Source organism: Mesoplodon mirus (assembly GCF_964341445.2).
Source record: "Mesoplodon mirus genome assembly, chromosome: 14".
NCBI classification, from domain to species: domain Eukaryota; kingdom Metazoa; phylum Chordata; class Mammalia; order Artiodactyla; family Ziphiidae; genus Mesoplodon; species Mesoplodon mirus.
Genome location: NC_138990.1, coordinates 29,238,661 through 29,263,125, shown reverse-complemented (window position 1 = coordinate 29,263,125; position 24,465 = coordinate 29,238,661). Strand labels below are relative to the sequence as shown.

Below are 24,465 nucleotides of genomic sequence, written 5' to 3'. Positions count from 1 at the left end.
ATTCTAAGCTTTCTTTTTTGCAGAAATTGACAAGCAGTTCTTAAAATTCATACAGAAATCCAAGACATCTCACATAGCCAAAAGAACCTTGAAAAAGAAAAGCAAAATTGGAGAATTCACAGTTTTGGATGTCCAAAAGAAAACCGCTATTGTAATCAAGAGAGTATGATACTGGCATAAGGAAAGACATAGAGATCAATGGCTTAGAACTGACGGTCCAGAAATAAACCCATACATTTATGGTTAACTGATGTTCGCCAAGAGTGCTATGACCATCCAGAGGGTAAATGATGATAGGCTTTTCAACAAATGATACTGACATTCAGAAAATGAATCTCTACACAGACCTTACACCTTTCACAAAAATTAACTCAAAATGGATTGTACACCTAAATGTAAGAGCAAAAATTATAAAACTCTTAGAAGAAAGCATAGGAGTAAATCCTTGTGACCTTAGATTATGTACTAGTTTCTTAGATATGTCACCAAAAGCACAAACAACAAAAGAAAAGTTAGGTAAACTGAGACTCCATCAAAAGTTTAAAGTTTTGTGTGTTATAGAGCACCATCAATAAAGTTAAATCAACCCACAGAAAGGGAGAAAACATATACAAACCACGTATCTGATAAGAACTTTGTATCCAGATTATATAAAGAACACATTCAAATCAACAATAAAAAGACAAATAACCCGAATAAAAAATGGGCAAAAGATTGGAATAGACATTTCTCCAAAAAAGATATCCAAATGTCCAATAAGCACATTTGAAAATGTTCAACATGATTATTCAATTATGGAAATGCAAATCAAAACCATAATGAGATACCATGTCACACCCACTAGGATGACTAGAATCAAAGACAGAAGATAACAAGCATGGGTGTGGGTGTGGAGAATTCTGAACACTTACACATTGCTACTGGAAGCTAAAGTGGTGCAGCTGCTTTGGGAAATAGTTTGGCAGCTCCTCATAGGGTTAAACACAAAGTCACATATGGCCCAGCAATTCCACATCTAGGTATGCACCCGAGAGGATGGAAGACAAATGTCCACAAACAACCTGTACATGGATGTTCATAGCAGCAGTATTCAAAATAGCCAAAAAGTGGAAACGACTCCAATGTCCATCAACTGGTGAATGTGAAAACAAGATGTGGTATGTCCACAGAACAGATTTGAAATGCTACAATAAGGATGAACTATGAATATATCATGCTAAGTAAAACAAAAAAAAAGTCAGACCAAAAAGGCTACAAACTGCAAGAAAACATGTATATGGAATATCCAGAACAGGTAAATCCAGAGGGACAGAAAGTGGATTCATGGTTTCCAGGGCTTTGAGTCAAGGCAGAGTAAGGAGACACAGCTATTGGATCAGGGACTTGGGAGGGAACTGAAAATGTTCTGGAATTAGATGATGGTGATGCTTGTACAACTCTGTGAATATCCTGAAAACCCCTGAATTTTATACTTCAAAATGATGAATTTTATACTATATGAATTACATCTCAATGAAACTATTATTAAAAAAGAAATATATCAACAGAAAAAATGTAAAGGCATAATAACTCCAGAATTTCCCGAGTTTCTCTCTCCTCAAGTACAGCATCTGCTCATCAGAAATGCAACACCAGTATCTGAACTTGGCTTATTTTTAGGCGTCTATGGTCAGGAAGCAAAGAACAAAATCAATTCTGTCTTTCTATTCACTTCAAAGTAGGGCATCCGAGAGCAGCAGATGTTTCCATCTGAGTAGACGTGAGATACATCCCAATGGACAAACTCACATCTCCTCTGGAGCTAGTCTTTCCTCCCTGCGCTTTTACTAAAATGTCAAGCTTTGCCCACGTGTGACCTGAGCAAGTGAGTTTTCCTGCAATACTCCTGACCAGCTCCCAAAGTCTACAGCCTTCCATGTGGAGGCTGAAAGCTCTGAGCTACCCCCGCCCGTCACCTGGTCCCTGCACAGAGCAACCCTGTCCACCTGCAGGAAGCTCCTCCTCTGCCCTGAAGCATCAAGGTACCAACCTCAGAAAATATGACCCTGTGTTTTGCACATCTTTTCCCTGCCTGTGCTTGGCAATCAATAAGAACCCTTCAAACAAAAGATAATACAAAAGTCGGCTTTACTACAGGTTTCTGCCATGTTTCCCAGGTACGAAGAGCCAGTAAATAGAACTATAATCTTCAGCAAGAAAGAAAAGCTCTCGGTGAGCTGGTGCAGTGGCAACAGAAGACTTTTAGCTGCATTAGAAAAAGGTTCATGAAAAGAGGCTGCACGCAGAGCTCTCTGCCCGGAGGCTGCGCTGTGAGCCTGTGGGTTTTCAGGCTGCCAGCAGGTCGGAAAACCCCTGCCCACCTTCCAGAGCCCCAGTCTCGGGGCTGCCTTACGCTGGCATTGCCTGGGCTCCACAAACAGGCAGGGGTTAAAGTATGAAAGTGCTGCAGCGTTGCCCACGGTGGTTCTTCAATCACATGTTTCGTGGAAGTGGTGGCCACCTCCAGCCTTGGCTCGATCCTCCAGGTATGAAACATTGCCCTTCACAGAGCTCTGCTTACGAAGCTGCACAGATTGTGATCGGTCAGTCCCCATCCTAGGTCCCCACAAGCCCAGCTATTTTTAGTGCCGGTGCTGCAGAGAACAGGGAATATATGTACTGGCTTTTAGCAGAAACACCAATAGTAAACATTTATCCATTATTAACCTTTTTTTGCAATCCTAGCACCTGCTGAGATGCTGGGTAGGAATGATACAAAAATGGATCTGGCATGATCCTGCTCTCAAGGAGGTCAGACTTGATGGGAACTTCTATGCCCATGCATTACTCTCCTGGCTGATTAAACATAAAAAAAACATTACTTTTTGTCATTGGAAGCAAATATGACACACCACAGCCTAGGACCAGGCTTCTTGTTTCCTAAGTCTGTGCGCCTCTGGAATCTCAATTTCATTCCAATATACATTTAATAAATTCACCCTTTTATAGGAGCAGGGATGCTACAACAAATAACAAAGGTCTCAACTGTTTGGGATAACCTGAGAAAGCCAACCTGGTACAAAAATACGCATTAAAGAAATTATTTCACCAATTGTATGTACATCAATATAAAAGTGGGTCCTATTAGTGAGTTATATATAAGATTATTCCTTGTTAAATTAATTCACCAAACAAAGGACAGCTGGAATCACTAAAATAATCAAGCTTATAAGAAAAAAACTGGGGGAATTCCCTGGCGGTCCAGTGATTAAGACTCTGAGCTTCCACTGCAGGGGACACAGGTTCGATCCCTATTTGGGGAACAAAGATACTGCATGCTGTGCCTCATGGCACGGCCAGAAAAAAACAAAAACAAAAGAAAAAACTGGGGTTAGGGATAACCACTCAAAACCTTCAGAATTTCATAATACATATACACACACCCACATATATATATATGTGTATATATATATATATATATATATGCATACACACACACACACACACACACACACACACACACACTGAAGGATTGCTTGGCCCTGCTGAGGGAGCACTGTGGTCAGATCTAGGGTGGCAGGGGGCCAGGCGGAGCACTCCCCCACCTCCGCACAGCAGCTCAGTTGCAGGCACACAGTAGCAGGAAAATGGACTTAGCCAAAAATGGGTTTTGCCAGGTGATTACGAAAGTGGGGAAAAGGGCCACATTTCAGAAAGAAGAGGATTGAAGACAGAAGGGTGGCACTGAACACTGAAAAGAATGTAGGGCTGACGATCCTGTGGGGATGAGGTATTTCTGAAGACCAGGAGCAAAAGGATTAGCTGCAATGAGGAACGACAGTGATCAGAGTGGGTGCTGGATGTCAGGTGTCAGAATAACCAGGTATCACTTTGGCAACGGGCAGATGACAGAATGTGTCACAACACTCTTTGCAAGATAAAAACTGGAAAGTGACTTAAATGTCCATCAAAAGGGACAAGCTGAATAAATAAGATGGTGTCTGTCATGTAAGTGAAGAAGGAGCTGGACCTGCAGGCACTAGTATGAAGAGATGTCTAAGACATAACAGCAAATACAAAGGCATAATACATAACAATGTGTATAATAATCCCATTCACAAACATAAGTTTTAGTTATACACTCACACACACAAAATTTTTCTAGAAGAATGTAGAAAAAAAACAGTTAGTAATCACTTTATACTAAAGAGAATTTTACTCTTCATTTTATTCCTAATTAAACTTTTTTTTTACTTTCTACATTTATAACTCTAAGTTTTTAGAACTAAAGATTTTTGATGTAGTCTATTACCCGTGAGATGCTACACATTGAGAAAAAGTAGTTATTTTTCTATGGCTTCACACAGGATCTCATACTGCAAACTGAATTAAAATCCCACAAAAAGCCCCATTGCTTTGCATTCCAGGCCCCCTGAAGCAAATCCTTACAGCGGGACCGGCTCTGCCATGGGCACAGGGATTAGAGTTAGTGGAGGCTCTTTCTTCTTCCTGTCTGTCTCTACACTGAATGGACATTGAGACTCAACTGGTTATCAGCACAGACTCCAGCCCACAGAGTGAGATCCTCCCACTTACCTACAATTCCATACACACAAGTCCTCAAAAGAGATCCAAAGGCAGTCCCTCTAGCTGTCCCCAATCTTTCAATTTCCAAATCAAGAACTGTCTTTTAGCTGCTGCTGGGCTTGAAAGTTCCTAATTCAAAAATCCGTGTAGTTCTACTCGGCTCAGCTTCTGTGGCCACAGCAAGTGGAGGTTTTCGTATGTGCAATTTGTTTGACTCTGAGATGAATAGAGGTCTTGTCCGGCGTGTATAAAGCCATCTCTGTCTACGGCCATTGTATACTAACACCATCACACTGGAGGACAGACGGCCCCACAGCCATCCCTTTGGAGTCGTCCTGCAGTTAGTTATTTCACATTTGTCTTCTCTGGAGGAAAATAAAACACGGTCTTCAGCAATGGAGATATTTGTCAAATTATAGCTATGGAACAGATTCATTGGCTCCTTAACTATCAATTAATTAAATGATTTCCAATTCTCTTGTTGTTATAAAAGGCATTTGGCTAATACGATCATCCTTCCTGATTCTAAGAAATGACTCATAAAAACGAAGCTAATTCTTAGGTTTAAACCTGCTCACAAAGAGCAGATTGATCTACCCAACTGGATACTGAATTAGGCATAGATTAAGCAGCTTGTTATAGTAGGGGCATTACCACAGGAAAGAATGCTTTATTTAGAAGGGTGAGATAAAACACACACCAACTTTAAGAACTTAGAAAATAACTCCTTTGACTATGTAGCTCTGAAAAGGAGAAAGGTAGATCTATATGTGCTGATAAAGAAAAATCCAAAATAAGTAGAACAAAAGCAATATGCAGCATTTCCCACTTAAAAAGGGAGGTGAGAGGGACTGGTGTGGAAGTATATAAGAAACTGATAGTAGGTGCATCTGGTTCAGAAGATTAAAAGCCTGCGGCAGAAAGAAGAATTGCTTTGTACTGTAAAAGTTTTTATACTGTCAGATTTTTGAATTTTTAATGTGCTATATATAATTTTTATTGAGGTCAAATTCGCATAACATAGAATTAACCATTTTAAAGTTAACAGTTCAGTGCATTCAGTGCACTCACAATGTTGTACAAGCAGAACCTCAATCAAGTTCCAAGATAGTCCCATCACCCCAAAATAGAACCCATCACCCACTAAGCAGTTAATCTCCACTCTCACTCCAACCAGTCCCTGGCAACCAGAAATTGGCTTTCTGTCTCCATGGTTTTACCTATTCTGGGAACTTCATACAAAAGGAATAATACAATATGTGACACTGTGTCTGGGTTCTTTTTTGCATTTCATTTTTAAAAACTAAAATTTAAATACAATATTTCCTGGAAAAATTCCACTCAAGTCATTCATTACGTTTTTCAAAAATATTTAAATGCCTAATATATGTAAATTCATTATATCATGTCCCATAAATGACAGAACAATGAAATTAGCCATGAAAAGATTATTCAGCTAATTATGTTCCACTTCAAAGGGCAAAAGGTTATCAGCCTAATGAAGAAAAGTTTGAACACCTACCCTATCCAGAATATCCTGCAAAGTATCATGAGTAATTTAGAAGAAAGAGAAGGTTTAGATTCAAAGCTGGAAGGGAACAGAGGTTTCATTCACTTATAGGTTAAAAAGTCAAGGCCCAGACCCACAAAGTTTCCCAGCGTCACACCGCAGTTCTGAGTGCCCTGGTTTCCATTGATATACTCTCCAGTCTCACAGCCAACGCCTTCACAAGGTTTGTTATTGAACAAAGGAGAGTAAGGCAGAATAGCACATGTGGGCAGAAAACCGTGAGGGTGGAGACCTGAGGTTTCAGCTCTGACACATAAAGAGCTGTCACTCTCATTCTCACATGAAAGGGCTGTACAAACCCACAATCAGAAACTTCTTGGACCCATCAGAAAACTGAGGGCGCAGGGCAAACCAATCCCCTGAAATCTGGAGAGATCACAAGGTCACAGCCAAGATCTGTTCACCAGAAGGAGAATCCTCTAGGCCATAACAGATAGGATCACCTACATGGTAATTTTCATGAATTGCTAGAGGTTGAGTATGAACTAGACTGAGTGAGAAAGAAACTACTAGGGGCCACAGTCTTGAGGAGGCCCCCATGCTTTGGTGAGTTTGACCTCTAGGAATCCCACCAGGTTCTCACAGTGAAGAACCAAGAAAATTCACTCCTGGTTCTAGCTTGGAGAGACGGGAAGAGTAACCAATTGAAATATGCCCAGACGGTCTACATAACACAGGCCCATTCTGAAGCCCTCACCTAACCTGAAGAACAGCAATCACTCCACTCCAGTCCTGTCTCACCCAAGGAGGAGCAAAATAGCTAAGAAACTCTTGTGAAGAACACAGCCCAGGTACACTGTCCTGCTGAAAGACTGAGGCTTAATGTTGAGAGTATAGAATGCTCCCCTGCCTCTCAACTTACAGCCCCATTAACTGGGCACCAGTACGGTAACAGTGAATTACAGGTGAGAGGGCTGCAGGAAACAAATACTCTCTAATGATGAGTTCCTAGGAAAGTTCTTAGGAAACCGCAAAGACGTCAGGGCAGACAAAACAGTTCACAAGAGGAATTTGAAGCCTCTGGCACCTACAGCTACAGCACACATTAAACACAGCTCAGCTCCTGCCAACATGAACATAAAACCTCACCCTAAAGGCTTTCTACCTTAGTTTCTACGAACAAATACATCATGCTCGGCTATCAACAAAAACCCCACAAAGCATACCATATGCAAGAGAAACTGCAGTCTGAAGAGACAGAGCAAACATCAAGCCCAGACCCAGACATGACACAGATACTGGAATTATCACACAGGGGATTAAAATAGCTATGGTTAATACAATAAGGGTTCTTTTGGGCAGCGTAGACAAAACACAAAGCCAATGGGTTATGTGGACTGAAAAAAAAAATGCACAACCTCAAAGTTGAGAACGATGTTTTATTTGGAAGATTTTCTGAGGACTTAGGCCTGGGAGACAGCCTCTCAAATCGCTCTGAGGGACTGCTCTGAAGAGGTAAGGGAGGAACCAGGATGCATAGGAGTTTTGCAACAAAAACCGGGTCTTCATTACATTAAAAGATTACAGTTAATTAAAGAAAAAACAGACATCTCAAGTTAATGAATTTAGTGCTTTTCTATGTATGGGAAGATGTAAGAGTCTGGACTCATTAAAACCATTCCTTTGATGTGCACCTCAGCTATCTGGGCCAGTGTCCTACTTTTCTCCACCCTAAATCCCCTCAGGGTACACAGTTGGTGGTGGCTGCAGTGGCTGATGGCTTGATGTCCACAACATGCTTTGTTTACTGATGTGGCAGGTGACATTTTTCATCCACAGTTATGTAAACATAAAGATGGAATTTTTTTTTAAAGAATCAAAGGAAATGCTAGAAAACAAAACATTGTAAAGAATGAAGAATGCCTTAGTCAGGTTCATCAACAGAGTAAGCACAGTGAAGAGAAAAGTCAGTGAGCTTGAAGATAGGTAAAAGAAAGTTCCCAAACTAAAATACAAACCAAAAAGAAAGAAAGAAAGAAAGAAAGAAAGAGAGGGAGGGAGGGAGGGAAGGAGGGAGGGAGGGAGGGAGGAAGGAAGAAGGAAGGAAGGAAGGAAGGACGAGAACATCCAAGAACTGTAGGAAAATTTCAAATTTCAACAGTAGGAAAGTTCCCAAACTGAAATGCAAACAGAAATAAATAAATAAATAGATAAATAAATAAATAAATAAAAGAACATTCAAGAACTGTAGGAAATTTTCAATATACATACTGACATATGCATATGTCAGATATGACATATACATAATGAGAACACCAGAAAAAGAAAAAAAGAGGAAAATATTTGAAGCAAGCATGGCTGAGAATTTTCCAAAATCAATTACAGACACCAAACCACAGATTCAGGAAGCTCAGAGAACATTAAATAGGAGAAATACCAAAATATGTACTCCTAGGCATACCATACTCAGTTGCACAAATCAAATACCAATTGAAAATCTTGAAAGAAACCAGAAGTGAAGGAGAAAAACACTGTACCTATAGAGGAGCAGGAATAAGAAAGTAGATCTGACTTCTCTACAGAAACCATACAAGGAAGAAAGTGGAGTGAACTATTTAAAATGTTGAAAGAAAGCCACTACCAAACTAAAATTGTATTTCCAGGAAAACTATCCCTCAAAAATGAAGGAAAAATAAATACTTCTTCAGACAAGCAAAAATTGAGGGAATCTACCCAAAAAATGTAAAGTTCTTCAGAGAGAAAGAAAATAAGTCAGAAACACAGATCAACATAAACACAGGGAAAGAGTTAGAGAGAAAATAAATGAAGGTAAAATATAATGTTTCATTTTTTAATTTTCTTAATTGATATAAAAGAAAATTATTTAAAGCAGGAATAGCAACAGTACATTGGGTGACTACAGAATATGGATAAGGGAAAAGAATGACAGTGAAGTCATAAGGGCAGGGAGAGAAGAATCAGGAATACTTGCTATAGGCACCTTTCCTACATAGCAAGTGGTATAGTGTTATCTGAAAGTGGACTTAGTTTAGTAAAATATGCATATTGAATACATACATATATATATATATATATATATATATATATATATATAAAGATAGATAGATAGATAGCAAACTCTAGGACAACCACTGACAAAGGTTAAAAATAAGTATAACTGATATGCCAATAGAGGAGATAAAATAGAATGATATGAAATACTCAAAACCAGAGAAGTCAGAAAAAGGGGGAGAAAAAAACAAAGAACAGATGTCATGAATAGAAAACAGTTTCAACTATGGTAGGTATTAATCCAACTATATCAACAATCACTTTAAGTGTGAACAGTCTAACTGTACCAGTTAAAAGTCAGAGATTTTCAGAGTGGATAAAATAGCAAGACTTAACTATGTGTTGTCTAAAGAAACCTACTTTAAATAAAAAGACTCCAGTTAAAAATAAAGGAATGGAGAAAGACATAACATGTTAATGAAAAAGAAAAGAAAGCCGGAGTAGCTATGTTAATTTCAAACAAAGCAGACTTCAGACCAAGGAAAATCATCAGGGATAAAGAAGGACACTACATAACAATAAAGGAGTCAATTCTCCAAGAAGACATAAAAATACTAAACGTGTATGCACCTGACAACATAGTGGCAACATACAGACACAGAAACTGACAGACCTGCAAGGAGAAATACACAAACCCACTATTATGGTTACAGGCTTCCCCACTCCTTTCAGCAACGGACAGATTCAGCAAGAAGAAATGCAGTTAGTACACAGCTGACCTGAACCGCACTAAACAATCAACTTGATTTATTTGACACAAAGAGTATTCCATCCAACAACAGCAGAATACACATTCTTCTTGTTCATATGGAGCACTCTAGGCCATAAAACACATTTTCACAAATTGACAAGAACAACAAAACTCATACCAATTATGCTTTCACATCACAATGGAATTAAATTGGGAGTCAATAACAGAAAGATAGCTAGGAAATCCCCAACTATCTGGAGGTTAAACAGCACACTTCTAAATAACACATGGACCAAAGAAGTCTCAAGAGAAACTAACAATATTTCGAACTGAATGAAAATGAAAATATAACTTATCAAGATGAGCAGAATGTCGCAAACGCAGTGCTTACAGGGAAATTTATAGCATTAAAAGCCTCTAAGCCAGAAGAAGAAAGATCTAAAACCAATAATCAAAGCGTCCTCTTTAGAAAACTAGAGTAAAGAGAGCGCCTTAGGCCTAAAACAAGCAGAAGAAAAGACATTATAAAAACCGGAGCAAAAATCAATGAAATCATAAACAGAACAAAACAGAGAAGAGCAACAAAACCAAGAGCTGATTCTTTGAAAGATCAATAAAATTGATAAACACCTAGCTAGGCTAAAATTGTGATGGTTAAGATGGTACATAAAACATAAGGAGTGTGAGCTTTCAATAAGAAATGCACGTAGGACTAACCTCAGCCCATAGCCTGTATTTGTCGTGTCTACCAGCAATGCAGTGGTTTAGGACATTTTCACGGAAAATTTAAAGCAAAACAACAATCAAAAGAGAAAAATAAGGAAAGGAAGAAATGTGGCATTATTTCATTTAGACTGTTCTCAACAGAAACAGCTGAAAAGCTAGAGAAAATAACAGCCTTGATGGGTCTAATACTTTCCATTTTTGTGGACCAGAAGGGCAGTATTGTATCCAACGTGCTTCCCAGATGGAATCTGAGTGCATTTAGAGGCAGTATTTGTCCGAGTTCCCAGACCCCTCACCACTTCCTCACATCTCATACCTGGCTGCCCCCGTCCCTGTGGAATTCTGCAGACTTATTCGTGACTCTGCCTTTTGGATAGAGCTTAAAGGCTTTTCTTCAGGTTTTCTTATTGGCGATTTATGAAATCCTCAGAGGAGCCCTGAAAAAGAAGTAGCCCTAGTACTAGGCTCACTTTTTAGGTGAATAAAATGGGACCGTTTACAGAGAGGTTAAAGGTCTTTGCGGAAGTGACCGATGAGATGTGAAGTCTGGGGCAGTATTCTGAGCCACCGGGCCTGTGGTCCTGCTGCGTTCGGCTCAGGCAGTGACCATAACCAGAGGGCTAGGAGGTGCCCGGACTTCACAGGGCGAGTCATGGCTCTGACATGAACTGTCACTGCTGGGATGCAGGGGCATTAGCTACAAGCAAGCCTGAAAGAGCCCCCTTTCGGGAAAAATGTCAGTGTTTGTATTGCTTTATCTTGTTTAACAGGAGGGGTGTCTACTAGTTTACATTCATTTCTCTTCAAGCCCTGGCAGCAGAACGTCCACTTGAGACACAGGGTTATTTGCTGAAATATATTTGTTGTACATGAAATAATAAAATTGGGGGGGGGGAGTGCAGAATTTATAATTAAACATTTTTAAACTGAAATAATTCCACTATAAAATTAAACAGAACCACAATTAAAAAAATCAAAAATAGAAAAAAATGTCCCAATCCGTGTGAGTTAGGATTTCCTTTCTGTAGTATATTTTCCATCTTTGTACACATATCATGCATACAATTCAGTCTCATAATTGTTTTCAGTTAATGATATATTTTAAACATTTTCCCATGACCATAATCTCTAAAAATCTTACCAAATAAGAGCGGGATATTTGCTTATCCATATTTAGATGTTTGCCATTTGGGGCTATTATTAAAAACACACAAAGAAACAAATGAAGAGCATTTGGGCCTAAAGCACTTCTTTTTCTCCAGATTTAGTATCATTTCCTTGAGCAAAATTCTCCGAAGTGCAACTGTCTGAAGTAATCGTGCGGTTACAAATAAAAATCATGCATTTATCCTTCAGTCATCCCTTCCCCCAGATTAGACCTAGAAATTCATTCTTCCTGCTGAGGCAACATGATTTATATTTAAACGCTCCCTGCTCTGCAGCAGGGCTCACTTCATCATATTAGCAAATGTTCCCTGTAGCTAACTTATCTTAGGATTGCTTTTCAATTAAAAAAAATTTTAACCCAGAAATTTTGTATCTTACTACCCAAGGTATTTATTATCACATAATGGTAGTTACACTGTAACTAGACTGATTTCTAGATAAGCAGTGTGGTATAAAGTACATAGGGTCCATGGAAGGAAAGATCCACACACAATCTAAGCTAAAATGATACAAACTACATTTGCAGCTTCTAGATGATTATTTTTAATAGCAGTTCATCTAAGGGTTTTTGTCAAGTGGGGTCAGTTTATAAATGTCAGTGGTTTTAAAAACTACCATATGGTAGTGTTTCAGAAAAAAGAGAAAACTTTTAAACCTTCAGGCAGTATCTTAATGTCCCTTATTTATTTATGTTTTTAACGTACTGAATTGCGATAAAAGTTTAGCACACTGAAGCTGGGTGTAAAAGACCCTGTGCTGGGAATTCAAAAATGAGTGATAGGCCTGGCCTGCCATTTAGCGAGGAGAGTGTGACAAATAAATGGGGAAGTCTGAATCTCAGAAGGCAAAAGCATGGAGAGCAGTGCTTACCTCAGGGATGTTTTACTCCCAGAGGCCCCACCATGAATCATGTCAAACACTAAAAAGTACCCTCATTTCTGGTTAAATATGATTTTCTATATAACTGTGTCTTAACTCTCAGCTGACTAAATGACAGTTATATTTTGTTGACATAACACGACATGGGTGTTACCATCAATTTTGGCTTTTCAGGTTTTGGGCTTCTTTTTGTTTCTTGTTTTGTTTTGTTTTGTTTTGTTTTTAATACTTTGGAGCTAATACTTGTTTCCAGTATTTTAAAATACTCAATTTTGCAAAGCTCGCAGGCCCCAGGCACTGTGCCTGCTGTGATCGGGAGTAAAAGGATGCTGACTCAACTCCGTGTCATCCACAAAATGCCAGGGCAGTTCAGGGCCAGGATAAGGTCCAAAGGGGCCACGCAGAGCTCCCGGGAACCGGCAGGAGGAGAAGCAGCTGGTGAGCCAGGATGACCACTGGAGAAGGCAGGGTGCCGAGTCAGGAAAACGGAGGTGAGCCTGGGATGCAGGGAAAAGCAGGTGATGTGGAGGCAGAGGTATCCTGGGTCGCCCTGGGCCATGGCAGTGTGTCCAGTGACTGCAGGGGATACAGCCAGCCAAGGACAGCAGGCCAGAGAATGGAAAGGGCAGGCGAAAGAAACACATCTCAAAGATGCAGGGGAAAAAAAGCTGGCAGATCTGAAAGCGGGGATGCAAACAAGGCAGGCACCGTTGCCGGGAATGAGGACAACAGCTTTCCGGAGGTCGGCTAGAGAAGGGTGCCTGGGTGAGTGGCTGACCAGCTGGAGAAAACACTCTAGAACATCTTAGGCGAGATGTGTGGACTCAGGCCAGGCACAGGTGGCAAGATTCACCAAGAGGGGACATGTGTGGGAGAGGATTCTCTCAACCAGTCTCCACTGGGCATCTAGTGGTGGAGGACTGGTGGATGCACTTGACCTGATCCTCGACAGCGGGGGGCCAGAAGCCGATGTCCCAGGGCAAGGCAGGTGGACACTGTGAGCCACGGGGGACTTGGGAGAGAAAACCAGGAGGGCTTGTGGCTATTAACCCGAGGCCGGAAGTTGACAGTGGAGGCAGATTTCAATGATCAAGGAGCTTTGTAAAGAAAAATGTTCCTCTAAGGCGAGCCCCTCCTTTTACACATTAAACATAAAAGTCCACGGACTTGCATCTGAATTGGTACTGAATGGACCCAGTGGAATGCTTGAATCTGAGTAGCGAAGGCTGCCGAGAAGAGGATGGGCGGAGCTGGGCAGGAATCTCAAGCATCCAGGACTAAACTCAAGAGAGCCATCCAGTGACAGTAAACCAGACACAAGTCAGGCCCAGACCCGCTCCTGGACGGCCCCACCAGTGCCGAGTCCCGGGGTGGCCAGGTTCTAGAAGGGGGCAGGGCTGAGCTGGTCACAAGGTCTGTCAGCTGAAAAAGAAACTCACCCCTCCAAGTCCCTTTGGACCATCAGTCCAAGGAAATATCAGGAGAGCTGCATCGGTAATTTTAAACGTTCTGGTACCCACATTTTAAAAAAATGTAAAAATAAGCAAAGGAAATTCATTTTAGCAATATATTTAACTCAGTACAGCCAAACTAAAATCATTTCAACACGTAATCAACTTCAACGTTATTAATGAGATATCTTGCAATCTGTTTTTCACACTAGATCTTGGAAGCCAGATGCTTTCTACACTCAGGGCACAGTTCACGTGGGACTGGCCACAGTTCAAGGGCTCAGCAGCCCCACAGGGCCAGTGGCTGCTGCCTGGACAGCCCGGACCTCCACCCGCACTCCCCTCTGCCTGCCCTCCTTTGGTTTGCTCCTGCTGTACCAGGAAGAGTTCCCCAAAGAGAGGCCTTATCTGTCAGGCCCCAGAACACAACCCAAGGCCTCCAACCAGCGGCCCCCTTGGGCAGTCGAGCTGGTCCTCCTGGACGAAGGCTGGACCAGCTGCATGTGGCTGGGGAGAGGGAGAAAACAAGGTCACTATCAAGGAAGCATGGCTTCAAGCCAAAGGAAAAGAATCCTAGGAGTGATTAAAGTATTAACAGATAAGAACTGTTCCCGGCCACTCTGCTATAGGAAGGGTACATTCATTGAACGACAAACTGAAAACATTTCCGTCAGAGACTTATCACGTTTGCACATTCCACAGCCCAGGACCTGGCTTAGGGTGAGGGCTCAATAAATATTTATTGAGCATATTAAAAAGCAGGCACCTTATGTTGGAGCTATTTCACAAATAGGAGAAATGGAGAGTGAGCAGTGTTGCTATATGGAAATTCCTATGTGTCCCAAGTGGTTGTTTTTAGTGAAACTGCAATTTATAAAATTACAAAAGTTTACGAGATTGATACCTGTCCGTCCTGTTGATGACTGAACAGCACACCCTATCTTGTTCTAGAAACGCCTCACCAGTCCCCCCCACCCCACCCCCCATGGCTCACCCTCACCGTCTATTCCTTAATCTGCCTTTCAACCTCCAGGACCAAAACCATTTTGCCAAGTGAATGAATGACGAGATTGTTTCTGGACTCGACTGTCTTTGAAGGAAAAAGACGCCTACTGAGTTCAACAAATATTTACTGGGCACCTACCGTGTCCCAGGCACCGTGTGCCAGGTGTTAGAGGGATACAGAAATGAACAAGACCGGACTGATTTCCTGGCCCTCATTGCACCCCAACCACAAATATCCACAGGAGATTCAGGTGTGCTTGCACTACACTGGCGAGACACCAAGAACATTTAAGCCACGTGCACAATGGTCTGGATCTCATCCCATATGGATTCTTGCCTTTCAGAGAAGAGCAAGTGAGAGCAGCAAAGACATTGTATTAAATCACAGTCTAGCCACACACCACACCAGAAGCTCTGTCCTGTCCCATCCACTCGGCGACACTCTCCCTGCTCCCATGGTCTCTCACATTCTCAGCTTCTCTTACTCCCCGGAGGTGCCGTCCAGCCCAGTGAAATGAGACAGAAACAGAGGCAGCCGTGGTGCTTTTGGAAAGGGTGGTTTCCATGATAAAGAAAGACAAATGGATCTGACACCAGCTACCTAAACACGGGTGTGAGTGCAGCCTGGAGAGCCATCTGACCCCGGGGTCCAGGGCAACACAGTGCAGACACAGGGTTGTCAGAGCAGCTGAACCAAGGCCAGCCACCAGCCCCTTCCATGGCTTGTCACCGAGGACACAGGGAGTGTTGTGTTGCTGGCCAGACATACAGTAACATACAAGGACATACGCACATGTACTGCATGGCACTGGGAGATGTGTGTTACGGCTGAACTGTGTCCCAGATATGCTGAACTCCTAGGTCCCAGCGTCTGGGAACATGACCTTACAAGGGTCTCTGAAGATGATCAGCAGAGTGGGTTCACCCCCAATATGACTGGTGATGAGCCATTTTGCCTGTCTGAGTCCATCCAGACTTCCCTAACAAAAATTCCACAGACTATGTGGCTTCTAAACAACAAACATCTATTCCTCATGGTTCTGGAGGCTGGGAGTCCAAGGACAAGGTGCCATCAGATCTGGTGTCTGGTGAGACCCATTTCTGGTTCACAGACAGCAGTCTTCACCATGTCCTCCCACAGAGAAAGGGCGAGGGAGCTCTCTGGGGTCTACTTTATCAATACAAGGGCACTAATCCCATTCATGAGGGTCCCACCCTCACGACCTCATCTAAACCTATCACCTTCCAAAGTTCCCACCTCCTAGCAACATCCCACTGGGGGTCAGGTTTCAACATACGAACTTGGAGGTCACACAAACCCTGGGTCTATAGCATCACACGTCTGCCTGAGGACAAGAGGGAAGTTAGGAAGGTCTCAGTGAGCAAGATTGGGAGCAGCAGGGAGAATAAACATGGAAACAGAGGCAATTTCTTAGGGTCCCACGAGCTGAAGGACTAAAGATCCCGTTTTTCTTCTTTCTCATACATCGAGCCCACCCACCGCTCTACCTCCCACTATCTCAGGCTAACACTTCAGCAGGACATAAAGAAGAAAGAAGAAGAAGCAACTGCGATCCCAGCAGGGACAGCCAGCTCTGTCTGGTCCACACCAGCACTGGCGCTGCCTCACCCCTGACAAGCGATCAGGAAGAAATATACAGTTTCCGCCAACAAATTCGGCTCCCGAGGCGCCAGCTCTGAAAGCCTTCGGGAAGCTCTTTGTATTCCATCGTCCTAGGACTGTTATGAGCCATGCATGTGGTACCAAGAAGTGCCATGTGGCAATCAGGGTGTCAGGAAAAATCAACTTATGGGACTGTTTGTTTCTTTATGTTCTTAATGGCATAACCAACAGCCAGCCCCCCAGGGTGTCTGCAAGCCTTCCCACTTCCGAGAGCAAAGCTGCTCTGGGAACACACAGCCTACAAGATGCTCTTGAATGCAAACTGGCCCCATGCACCAAAGCAGAGGGGAAGGCACTTGAAAAACAGACTCCTCGGGGACAGAGAAGACACTCACCACTATGGATTATCTTACATGCCCTGTAGGTACAGAACCTCTAACAGCTCCGTTCTTCCATGTGACTCGAGAGTCCCCACCACGTTCACCTGGCAAACACTCCAGGAACCCTGTTCACCTCTTTACCTAGAGCACCTCTGTCTCCCATTAGAAAGATCCAGACTCATGAGGCTGATGGAGCCTCACCCTCAGCCACGGGTCCCCGACATCCTCATGAACACATCCTCCAGTGCCCTGCTCTGTGGCCTGACCTCCCCAAAGAGAAAGCATCTCTCGATTTGCTCAGATATTGCTGGAGAACAGAATGTGAACCCTGATCCCATCTCCTTGTCGATAACCTGCCTCAGGTTCCCTTTTGAACCAGGTTTCTCTATCTTGGATTCAATCACAGAGCAAAAATTCATTTAGAGAGAGCACGATAGGCACTGAGGGAATGCAAACATGAAGACGTTCTTACCCTTGCAGAGCTTATAATTTAGTAAAAGAAATGATAAAGTTACAGAAAAATTAGATTAGAGAGGTTTAAGTGCAATTACAGGTTCTGAAAAAATGTTGCTGTGGAAACACCTGGTAGAGAAGAGGCTCCCAGCTGACGGGAGAAAGAAGAGGCTGGGGCCTGGAAGGAAAGGGGCCTGGCTGGAGCCCCAGGGCTGCCACTCCGTCCTCTCTGCTCCACGCCTGCATTTTCTCATCTGCAAGACGCCAGTTCTGGAGGAGTCCGCCTCCACGGCTCCCACGGTGATGACCCCACAGCTTTAAGAAAAAGGCAACATGTGTGCGAAACCTGGAAGGATCATTAGGCATTAGGCACGTGGAGGTGGTGGGAGAATGTTCCAGGGCCTACGTGTGGAAGCTGCGGACAGATCAGCCTGGAAAGACGGGATGGAACCAAGTGGGGAAGAATCTCAGAAGCTCGATCCAGGGGCACATGTGTGACTTAACATGCAACGCTGTCTCAGCAGGAAAGGGACAAGAGCTCAGTGGTGAGCCTGGAGGCGGACACCACTGGGAACCACAAAAGTCGTCCCGGGAAAGTGAAACAATATCTTCATGACTCTGGCCTCAGAACACCTACTGAAGAGACTGTTCTACCTTGAGGTCAAAGAGGCCCCTAATGCAGAGGTCTGCACACTGTCCACCCACGAGCGGGGCAGGGGAAAGCAGCCTCTCTGCCCAGGAGGCTGCTCTTCCTGTAGGGTGTGTGGGCAAGCCTTCCCGCGGATTGGGCAGCAAGGGGTGGCCAGCGGGGCTGTTCTGGAACGTGGGAGCACCTGCAGACCTGCCAGCTACAGAGGACAAGCAGGGAGGGGATGCACACACCACCTGCCCCTGGCCAGGTACCACGTCCCAGATGCAGAGACAGACCGTCAAGGAACGGCTCCCTGGCTACCTGCGTGGCTAGCGGGTCAGGGGAAGTCCGAAAGGCATTCTGTTCTCCTTCGATGCAGCCTGCACAGCCCACCGCCCTCCAAACCACCTTTAAACGCTGCCACCTCAACATCAAACATGCTCTGTTTCAAAGGACTGTTTGAAAACTGACCCTTTGGAGGCCAAAACATGTCCCACGTCAACCATATCATAGGTTCCATCTGCTGGGTCTGGAACTCCCTGCCCCACCAGCTCTGCCCGGGTTCTTGCCTGCAGGGTGGAGCCGGCAGGCGCAGGGGTGACCCCAGTCTCACTGCCATCCTTCGCTGGGGCTCACTTCCAGCTCGGAGCTTCCCCACTGCAGGCCTGGCTGCCATCACCTGGGGAATCACAGCAGCCTTGCTCAGGTGACCCCGCAGACAGAGTGTGGCGACGCTGGGTTGTAAAAACCACGGCTGCTGCCGGGCTTCCTCTCATCTTCCCTGAAGCCTCTCTCCTCTACCAAGGAAACTGGGGGCGGGAAGGGAAAAGGAGGGAAGACTTCTAGGACAGGCTCCAAAACCAAAGAATGGAAGTCCCCCACACTGCTGGGATGGTCCAGAAGATTCCAGAAGTGAAAGCAGCGGCGTTGCACCCAGGAGCTTGGTTTGAACAGGGTTTAGAGATAGCCGGGCTACCCTCCAACAGGACAGGGGCTCAGCCCCACTGTGCCGGCCCAAAGTTCCCTTCCCACCCCAGGCAGTTTCTTGCTGTTCCCAGCCCCAGAATTTGACCCTGATCGTCTCATTCGCCTGGTTAACCGGGACTCATCCTTCAGGTCATAGCCAGCATCAATGGCTCCAGCGGGCAGGCTGCTCACCACGCCCTACTGCATGGTGCACACCGACCCTAGCGCTAGAACAATCTGTGACTGGCTACCTTCCGCCCCCCAGACCATAGCCTCCTCAAGGTCAAGGGGGATATCCTTTTCCACAGGACTCTGAGTTCCATGCCATCTTCAACATGTACCACATACCTGGCCTTGGACACCACAACTTCTCCTTGTCCCTCTCACCTTGGTAGGTTGGGGACAGTAGAGATGCCTGTCCTACGGGCCAAGTGAGAACTGGGTCCGAGCACACAGATCACTTCCTATCAGCACCTGGTGATGGAAAATGCTAAATGAGCACCTACTGTTCCCTGGCTCTCCAGGGAGCCAAACTCCAGGAGACTAGAATATGTTGGTTGACATGCTTCTTCATGCTATCCAGGAACTTATTTTTTCTCTGTAACACTGCATCCAGCTTGTCCAATTGTTTCTCGGTGAAAGCCCTACTCTGCGTCTATCTATAGGCCATTCAGGAAACACAATCCGATTCAGGCTTTAGATTCCAGGAAAGAAGGGAGATGCAGACTCTCACCACCAAGGAGCCACCCTCTTCGAAGCCCATCTCTCAACTTATCATCTTTGAGAAAAGCCATTGTTCTGAAAGCAAAAATACATATAATGTTTTTTCTTGCAAAATTCTTTAAAAATGGTTGCATTGGCAATATTGATGCTCCTGGAAAAGACCTTTAAAGCAGCACATTTTTATATCTGGATCTTGGAAATCATTTAGACCAACACCTTAGTTTCACAGTTGAAGGAACTGGGGCCACACAGGGAGGTTAAGACACTTGCTCAAGGTCGCAGAGCTGGGTCAGAAAGTTGTACAAGCTCTGCCTTTCAGCCCGAATCCCCAGCAGGTAGGTGAACAGTTGCTTCCATTTAATTTCTTCATCTAATTAAGAAAAGGTATTCATGTGTGTCAGTAATGCAGAAACAAAGGAGAGAGGAGGCTGGTTCCAGAAATGATCGCCTCACGTGACTTTTCCAGTCTTAAAGGAAAGAACCTTCAACTTAGTTCTCGGGTCTCCAAGGTAGGAAACTACCCAAGGGAACACGGGGAGGGTCCATCTTCCATAGAAGCATTCCCTTCTACTAACAGCCTCGTGGCTGCCTCTGATCTTCCACACCCCAGGGATCCAGGGGAGGTCCTTATTGGCCAGATGCCCTGGAAGAGTCTGAGGGGCTCCAGACCACCAGACCCCAGGGCAGCTGACACGTCTTCATCCTCCCAGTTCTAGGGTGGAACAGGAGAAAGAACAGCAGACCGTCGGGAGAGCTGATGCCAGGCCCAGGCCAGCCGTGGCGCTCTGTGTCGCTGGGGCCCCTGACCTCCCCACTCCAGTCCATAATGTCCTCTGTCACAGTGGGCCGGCTGGCCTGGTGATCTGTGCTGACCAGCGAGCTCCGTGATGCTCAGTCTGCGGGGACAGACTTCCCCTGTCTCTACACCAGAGAGAAAGACTCTCAAGAAGGAGGAGAAATGTGCACAAAAGAAGGCAGTGGGGACAAATTATGAACCACAGTGGAAAAAACAGGCAACGTGGCTCCCGGCGTCTGGCCCTGCCGCCGTCTGGCCTAGCGGCACGTTCACCCGCTAAATGCCAGCAGCTTCAACTGAAGTGTGGGCAGTCCCTTCCAAGTCCCAAACCACATTGAGTCCACAAGCCAAGCCCTGAACTCAGGTGAAGACCTGGATGCAGGGATGACACTCGATCAAAGTAACGGCACTGGAACACGCTTCTAAAACACAGTGATTGGTAAGTGCCCCTGCAGGTTTCCATACCCCCATCTTCACGGCCCGTGGGTGCCCATACCATCATCTGCCGGCTGCAGCTCTGCCCTCCCGCACTTGAGTTCTCCCTTCATCAGCTCCTCTTCCAAGCGTCCTGACACTTGAATCAGAGCTTCTTTAAACAAACTCCCAAACCCCAGTGGTGCTGGATCTGGAAAAGGCCCCTCCCATTAAAATTAGGTCATTTGCACCTTGTTTTCTCCTGAGGTTCTGAATCCATGCCTGACCTTTGATAAGGCACACAGGTGGGAGCCCACGCTGGGGACTAAAGGCGACACACCCCACACGGGACAGTAAGGTGCGGTCCCCATCCTTCAACCCCGCCTCCACCACTCTAAATCCGGGCCCAGCTCACACTCCAAAAGCATCAATGGCTCCCACTGCCACAGGATCAAGGCCAAAGGAGGCCTGGAATTCAGAATTCACGATCTACCCTCATCTGGCCACTCTAGGCACAATTCCTTTGCACTCTCTAAAAAATAATAAAAGCAAATATTAAAAAGGTTTTGGAAGACTGCAGAAGACCAGGTCCCGAGTCTCAGTACCAGGAAAGGGAACACTTGGGCTGCAGGCCTGTGGGAATGTTCGAGGGTCACACTTTGTGTTCCTTCCCCCTTCCTCTGCTGGGCAGTTCCTTCTGGCCTGGGGCCCTTCCTGTCACCTAGAACCTGCCCCTCCTTCAAGCTCTGACCCAGTACCAGGCTCCCCAGCAGCTGGGACCCTCCGCCCCCTGCCTCTACCTCCTGGACACTCACAGAGCGCACAGCTCTTCAGGCAGGTGTCCGCACAGCGCACTTTCTGTCTCACACTTTACTATCCGCACAGCTTATCTGCCAGCCGCCCCCGGCCAGATTCACTGGAATGTGTCCGTATCAGATCCCCAGGCCCGCTCCTAGGAAAAGGCTTTCCTCCTACAACAGTTCAAAGCAAGATGTGAGGTCCGCTTTTAGTTCAGGGACCAGAGCTCCCTCCCCCCGCAGGGCAGCAGGACACGCTGGGGATACTCCCCTGGGGCTCCCTCACCCCGCCTGCCTTAGGCCTGGCACAAGGCCAGCATGGGATACTTGTTGAGCGAGATTTTTTTATTATTATTATAATTGTTCACTGGGAAAAGGCAGGCAGAGAGAACTTCTGGAGTGCCCATCCAGAGGTCTGCCTATGGAGATCCTTACGGTGCACGAGGCACCCCTTCCTCCCCGCGACCCTGAGCCTCCAGGCTCGCAGGAGCGCCCAGAGCTGGGTGCCCAGGACGGTACGGGGAAGCTGGGGAGCCACCGCCGGAGGGTGGGGCGGGGAGACCCGCAGGGAACTTTCCGCGCTCCCCTGGGGAGGGGACGACTTGGAGGAGCGAGGCGGGCGGCCGCGGGCATCGGGCGCCGGGATGTGCCCCGCGGAGGACGCGGCGCCGGCCCACTCTGGCCGGGCTGAACCTTCCCGCCCCGCGGGCTGAACCCCCACGCCCCGCGCCCCGGCAGCTCGCCCTCGCCAGACCCCGTCCATCGCGGTCGTCCGTCCCGCGGCCCCCAACCCAGGGCCGCCACCTCGTCCGCGGGACCGGCCGGAGCGCGGGGACGCGGCGCTGCAGACCCGGCGGACCGGGGAGGCGGGCGGGGTCCCGAAGGGGCCGCGGCACTGGAGCCACCGAGGTGCAGGGCCAGGGTGGCGCCCTGGGCGCGGACCGGCCCTCGCCCCTGCCCGATCCCGGCGCCCGAGGCCGGCTCGGCACGGCCACCTCTCTCGGGCCCCTCAGCCGCGCCCGGCTCCCGCGAGGCCGACACAAAGGGGACGCGCGTCACCCACCTGGTCCCGCGTGGCAGGGGCCCCGGGGCCGCCGCTCCTGCTCGGCCACGGGCGGGGCTCCGCGCGCCGCGCCTCGGTCCGCGGTCCGGGGCCGGGTGTCCGCGCTGCGCGTCCGCCGCCCCGCCCGGAGTCGCCCTTTATTCCCGTCCGCCCTCCAGCCGGGGCGCACGGCCCGCGGGGGGAGAGTGGGCGGCGGCGCCGAGTGGCACAAAGACGCGGGGAGCACAGTGTCGGCCCGAGCGCCCCCGCCCGGCGCGCAGCGCCCCCTGCCGCCCGCCCGCCCGCCCGCCGCGCCCCGCCCCCGGCCGCGCAGGCCCGCGGGGACACCCTGACCTCACGCCGCCAAGAGGCGCACCCGGACCTACAGGCTCAAAGGAGCGCCCAGAGCTGGGTGCCCAGGACGGTAAGGGGGCCACCCGGACCTCACGCCGCCAAGAGGCGCACAGGGCGCGTCGTCCGGCGGCAGCCAGAAGACTGCCCCAGATGCTGATGCGCCGGGGAGAAACGATCAGCAAGACAGGAGAGAAGTGGGTGACCCCAAAACACTCTTAGCCCGGGTGATACAAAGAGCACTGCCTCAGAGCAGATCGGAGCTCCCAGAACCTGGGCTCGATGCCCCGGCGTGTGGGGACATTGAGATGAAGGCTGAGGGCCTTTCCACGCCAGCGTCACGTGAAATGTCTTTGCACCCCACTACCTGATTGCTTGGACGGACGGAGAACTGGAGGCAACGTGTCTGGTCCTTCCTTCTGGGGATTCCCGAGATCCAGGCACAGCAGTTTACTTCCTATGCTTAGGGTTTCTAGCTTGTTAGAGCCAAAGATCTTTGAAGGTAGAATTTTCCTGCAAGATTTCTCTTTGCCACCCCCTCTAGTAGCTGGAAGTTGCACCGGTGCTAAATTATATGTCTCAGGCGTGCGTATCTGAACAAAACCTATTGGTGCGTATGAAAGAATGCCTCCTTCAGTAGACAGACTCTTTTCTCCAGAAGTATGGGAAAACCCACCACCATAGCTTTCTTCAACACAAATTCTAATGCCATCACCTACGGGCCCAGTGACCTTAAGCAAGTTACTTAACTTCTCTGTGCTTTGATTTTCTTATCTGAAAAATACAGATGGTCATTGAGATCTTGGCAGGGGTTAAATAAGGCAAATATGCATAGAGCAATCTCAACACAACTGGAAAATTGTAAGGATTCCATAGTCCTTAGTTGTTATTTGTCTCATTTTCCCCCAAACTACAAGATTGTTAAGTATCTTGACACTGCATCATTTGTCTTCCTCTCCTACATAACCATCTTTTTAGAAATCATAATCATAATAAATCTTCTCATCTACATTGAGAAGTTTTTCCGGTAAATATTTTTCCTCCCCAGATATGAATGAGCACTTCTGATGTCTTTGTCTAATTCTTTGTACAAATGTCATCTTTCAAGGAAAAGGCACAATGGGAAGAATTCTAACAACACTTGGTTACTCCAGCCTCTCAGCAGAAGATGAAAATGATTCTGCATAAAATCCTAAGCTTCACAGAAAATATATTCACCCC

General features: G+C 46.3%; 1 protein-coding gene across 10 annotated transcripts in view; it reads right to left on the bottom strand.

Moving 5' to 3' along the window:
* The window catches only part of RNF144A (ring finger protein 144A), a 117,157-nt gene extending 93,413 nt beyond the window's left edge, over positions 1-23,744 (bottom strand). For 2 of the 10 annotated variants that reach the window (XM_082642942.1, XM_082642934.1), the window contains exon 1: positions 22,915-23,192. The gene's annotated coding sequence lies outside the window, so the exon portion shown is untranslated. Of the gene's footprint in view, positions 1-10,556; positions 10,576-10,881; positions 10,941-19,508; positions 19,527-22,914; positions 23,193-23,611 lie in introns of those variants that run through there. The other 8 variants (XM_082642933.1, XM_082642941.1, XM_082642938.1 and 5 more) reach the window with 7 other exon arrangements.
* Positions 23,745-24,465: the final 721 nt, after the last annotated feature.